Source organism: Talpa europaea (genome assembly GCF_964194135.1).
Source record: "Talpa europaea genome assembly, chromosome: 11".
Lineage (NCBI taxonomy): Eukaryota > Metazoa > Chordata > Mammalia > Eulipotyphla > Talpidae > Talpa > Talpa europaea.
The window spans coordinates 33988009-33993621 of record NC_140078.1 but is presented as its reverse complement, the minus strand read 5'-3'; the positions used below and the strand labels follow the sequence as shown (position 1 = coordinate 33993621).

At 43.0% G+C, this 5613-nt stretch overlaps 1 pseudogene across 1 annotated transcript; it reads left to right on the top strand.

The window, feature by feature from the left end:
- The first annotated feature begins 4042 nt into the window (after positions 1–4042).
- On the top strand, positions 4043–5375 carry LOC311179816 (small ribosomal subunit protein eS8-like; annotated as a pseudogene). The gene has a single exon. The product of its transcript is annotated as a small ribosomal subunit protein eS8-like (transcript).
- The last annotated feature ends 238 nt before the right edge of the window (positions 5376–5613 follow it).

The window sequence follows — 5613 nt, the reverse complement described above, 5'->3', positions numbered from 1 at the left end:
ATTCACCAATTCTGTGGATTTAAAAACTGAATTTGGGGGGCCTCCCGGGTGGCACAGGGGTTAAGATGCAACCTATGAAGCTATCCATAGCCACTGCAGCACAAGTTTGATCCCCAGCCAGGGAGCTGACCCACATGGCACAGCAGACCTCTCCTGGCTCCCCTCAGCAGTGTATTTCAGTCAATCTGCCTGTTCTGTTCCCTACTCTGTCTCTGGTGAATCCTCTCACCCCCCACCTCTGGCCTGCACCCCAGTTCTTATATGCATAAATAAATAAATCTTTAACAACAATAACAAAAAAACTGAATTTGCTTTTGCAATCCCCAAGCATATACCCCAGCCTGCATCTTTGCCACTTTTGACTATTTGACAATCTTTTATTTGTCATCTCTCCTTGGATATTTTTCAGAAATGCAAGTTTAACTTTTACTTATTTGTTCATTAAGTGAACAAATAGTGAGTGCTCACTATGTACCAGGCAACTATTCTAAACACAGAGACATGGGAGAAGAAACTAGTTATGGCTTTATCATTTGAGGACATTCTAGTTGGGTTAGACGATGACAAACAAATAAAGAATTTGATGGTGGTAAGGGCTTTTGAAGAGAATCAATGAAAACAGGTGAATGAAGTGAATCATGTAACACAACAGTGTTAGAAACTGCTCAGGTGGACACTATATATATTTTTTTAAGATTTATTTATTTATACAAGAACCGGGGTACAGGCCAGATGTGCGGGAGGGTGAGAAGATTCACCAGAGTGGGCAACAGAACAGGCAGACTAACTGAAATACACTGCTGAGGGGAGCAGCGGGCGAGACAGGAGAGGTCTGCAGCACCATGTGGATTGCTCTGCAGCTGGCAGGGATCCAACTGGCACTGCAGAGGCTGTGGACATCTTCACAGTGCTGCGCTCAACCGCCTGCACCACCAGGGAGGCCCCTGGACACTATATTTTGGATGATAACCGCTCTAAGGAGGTAACAGTTAACTGGAGATCAGGATGAGAAGCAGGAGCCAGCATCACATTTAGAGATGAGGAACTTAGGTAGGGGGAATGGCTAATTTAGATGCCCTCAGCTGGGAATGTGCTTGGTGTGTTCCTGAAATGAGATGTATCCTCTGCATCAGAACCTTGGTTCCTTCTCTCTCTGGTTTATATAATTTGAATTGAGGGCCTTAAAGTCGTGGTCATCAACTCTATCTGAAAAACCTTCAATTGCCCTTGAAATCCTATTTTGGAACCTTTAGATCAGAAATGTCTCCCCCTCTAGGCTAGAAAGCATTTAGATTTTTAAAGTCACGATAGGTTGGAATTTTAGGACAAAATGTAAGCATTTGTCTGTCAGAGCTTCACCAGTCCTTTTATTCTCCACCACATGCAAAAAAAAAAAAATAAAAAAAAAACAAAAGCCAAATAATAATCTGACATCTGCTTGATGGGGTCAAGTTTCCATTGTCCACTGGGTCTTGGCTTCACCCCTAGCTCACCCCTACCCTCTGCAGCTGCCTTGGTGTTCCTGGAACATGAGAGGGTCCTGGGACTTTCAGATGACTCATTGCTGTAAGTGTTCCTCCTTGGGCAGTGGAAAGGGTCACCTGACTCTTACAACCTTTCAAGATAGGAATTACAGCAAATGATGATAAAATCTTTTTTTGTTTTTTAAAGATTTATTTATTTATGCATACAAGAACTGGGGTACAGGCCAGAGGTTCAGGGGATGAGAGGATTCACCAGAGACAGAGTGGGGAGCAGAACAGGCAGACTGATGAAATACACTGCTGAGGGGAGCAGCGGGTGAGTCAGGAGAGGTCTGCTGTGCCATGTGGGTAAGCAACCTTGCTGGGGATGGAACTCATGCTGCAGAGGCTGTGGATTGCTTCATAGTGCGGTGCTTAACCCCTTGTGCCACCAGGGAGGCCAAAAATTCATCTTTTCTTAAGAAGAGGAAGGGGATTATTCCTTAAATACTTAGATCTTTCTAAAATTAAAAAAATAAAGATAAAAAAGTGGATCAAAAAAATTCTTCCTCCAACCTCACAGTTCTCATTGAAGTTCATCCACTGCAATAAAAATGCATAACAATGATTATCAGTTTCTTGTGTATCTGTGTGGAGTTCCCACTCAGAACCTCAGAGTTGGTAAAGGGATTATTCTAAGCTGAAGCTGTTTGAGCTTCAAGAGTTATGGAAAGCAGTCACCTTGGAGTTTCTCTTATCCAACTGTAACCACACGGCCCAGGGGCACAGAGGGACCACAATTGTTAAGGGGCACATTCTAAATGGGCCCAGCCATCCAGGTACACAAGGACAAATAAAGTGTACTCTTTGTGTGAAAGATATTTAATTGGTGTGCATAAAGAGAGCGGAGAAGGAAGGATTTCAAATAACAGACTCTAAATCAAATTCTGAAAACTACTGACCCCCTCATGGGCAAATGCTTAGTCAAAGAGGCCAGGCCCAAAGCAGGTGATTGAGACCTGAAAGTTTGCTATACGTTTAAGGCGTATTCTGCCAGGGAGCCACGAGAAAGGGTTAGGCAGGTACTAGAGATCAGGGATAGGAGATCAAAATTCAAAATGTATGACGTAACCCACCACAATGGCACGACAATGGCTGCCACTGTTACTGCCAAAATGCTAAATACCTAGGAGCAGCCTCTTTTGTCTCTCACCCACATGTCTTTCTTCCAACTATCTTCCGCTTCCACCTGTATTCCACCTCAAATTATATACCCACTCCACTCCTTCCCAGCTGCCCTCATTCAGCATGGCATGCTGGGGGTTGTAGTCAAGGTGGTTGCATGTAAGTAAGGGTAGGGAGAGTGACACCAACAGAGCTGCATTCTGTAACATGACTAAAAGCATAATCTTCTGAGACGTTATAAGGACGCCATAAATTTCCTTTTTGAGGCAGCTTCTACTTCTGAGAGTAACCAAGAGAAACGCTACCATAAATCCCCTCTCTGGGGGAGTTTTGGGGCCTTAAAGAAGGTGGAGTGCGCACTAGTCCCCGCATACATAAACATTATGACCATCTTTCTTATCTCCGATTGTTCTCCATTTGCTTTTTCCATTTGCTTTTTCTAAAGAAAACTATTTATTCTTTCTGTAAAAGTCTTTTTTTCTCCTTTCCCCTACTGAATTAGGTATGGATGGATATCAGGTCCAAATTCTAATGACCCTAAACTACTCACTGAGCACTCCTGCAGGCTTCTCCGTGGCTCTCTGTGGCGTGTGCTTATAAACTGTCTTTCCTCTTGCTAATCTGTCTTTTGTCAGTTTCATTTGTAGGCCCCCATTCATAATTCTAAGAGGGTAGAGAACATTTGCAAAGACTTTTGGGGGGTACATATGAACCACTATATTCTTTTGTACCCTACGTAAACACACCCCTTTGCAATCCTAATTACTTTTAGGAGTAAATCTGAAAATTTCTAATCACAAGGAAAAATATTTTTGTGTGTAATCACATGAGGTGATGGACACTAACACAAATGGCTTCATACTGTACATCTGCTGAGCATCTTGCTTTTTCCACCTGAAAATATATCTTGGAAGGCTTTCAATATCTGTACACAGAAAGCAGCTCATTAGTTTTAGTAGCTAAATAGTATTCACTGTTGCATGTGCCATACTTAAAAAAAAGTTAAATAATAAAGTACAAGAACTATTCAATATAAATAACTTCACAAATATTACCATTTATTAAATGACCCTGTTGAGGGACATCTGTGTTGTTTCTGATCAAATCTATGTTAAGAACAGCAAGACAATGAATAATCAGGTACATATGTGGGATCACATCTATGCAAGTTTATCTGTAAAATAAGTACATGGGGGTGGAAGTGTAGGGTATGTGTATTTTGATGGATTTAGCCAAATTGTCTTCCACGGATATATTCCCAAGAGCTGGTGGGGGGAGGGGACAGTGGGTGAGGTGGTCAAAAGGTACAAACTTCCAGTTAGAAGGTGGGATGAAATATATAATATGATTATGTCAAAACTGCTTTATCGTCTCTTTCCGGCCAGCGCCGAGCGATGGGCATCTCTCGGGACAACTGGCACAAACGCCGCAAGACCGGGGGCAAGAGAAAGCTCTACCTCAAGAAGCGAAAGTATGAGTTGGGACGCCCAGCTGCCAACACTAAGATTGGCGTTCGGCGCATACACGCAGTTCGAGTTCGGGGAGGCAACAAGAAGTACCGAGCCTTGGGGCTGGATGTGGGGAACTTCTCTTGGGGCTCTGAGTGTTGTACTCGCAAAACAAGGATTATTGATGTTGTCTACAATGCGTCCAACAACTTGCTGGTCGGCACCAAGACCCTGGTGAAGAACTGCATGGTGCTTATTGACAGCACACCATACCGGCAGCGGTGTGAGTCCCACTATGCACTGCTCCTGGGCCGCAAGAAGGGAGCCAAGCTGGCCCTGAAGAGGAAGAGATCCTGAACAAAAAGCGATCCAAGAAAATTCAGAAGAAATACGATGAAAGGAAAAAGAATGCCAAAACTAGCAGTCTTTTGGAGGAGCAGTTCCAGCAGGGCAAGCTTCTTGCATGCATCGCTTCAAGACCAGGCCAGTGTGGCCGAGCAGATGGCTGTGTGCTGCAGGGCAAGGAGCTAGAGTTCTATCTGAGGAAAATCAAAGCCCGGAAAGGCAAATAAGTCCTCCTCCCTCCTCTCTTAGCTCCTGTAACAAAGGTCTTTGTTGTTCTTAAAAAAAAAAAACAAAAAAAAAAACAAAAAAAAAAAACAAAACAAAACCTTGCTTTACCATATATTTGAAAGTTGCTAGTAGATCCTAAAATTTCTCATCACAAGGGAAAAAAATTTTGTGTAATTGTATGAGGTCATGGACACTAACTGAACTTACTGAGGCGATCCTTTCTTAATATAGGTTTGTCAAGTTATGCTGTATACCTTAACTTATATATCTCAATAAAACTGAAAAAAAAAAAAAAGAATTTCTCAGTAGCTCCAGCCTCAAATCTTCCAGTCCCTATGATCTCTTTAGACCCTGATATCTTTGTTCTCCCTCCAGCATCTAATTCTTTGACCTTCCTCCCTTTCTTCCCTCCTCTGCCACTTCAAGAGAGCTGGAACCCAAATAGCATGCTGAAGGCTGGCAAAAAACCGACAGCTCCCCCATGGCCCACATGTCTGGTTATATACCAAGCCTGGCTGTTTAACTCCACCCTCAGTTCCCAGCAATCCTCCCTTCAATGGTGATGGCATTATGGGATTTGTAGTCCTTGGTGTCTTGGATCTCTTGTCTGGGGGGGATGGAGGGGCCGTAAAACCTATATGTGGAGTTCCTTCAGGACATCCTTCTCCCCACAACATATTTACCTTTAAAATAAGCCCCAGGAATTCCCCCAAGTGTTATTCTATTTTTAATTCTTGCCGGAAAGATAGGACAATTCTAGTTGTTCTAGTCTTTTTAGTCTTCACCATTCTGGCAGCTATTACGTGGTCTCCTGCTGTGTTCTTATTTGGCATTTCCCTGATGACTGATGATTCTGGGCATCTCTTCAGGTATTTGTCAGACACTTGTAATCCTTTGTGAAATATCTGTGTCTGGTGCCTATTTTTTTCATTGAGTTGTTTGCC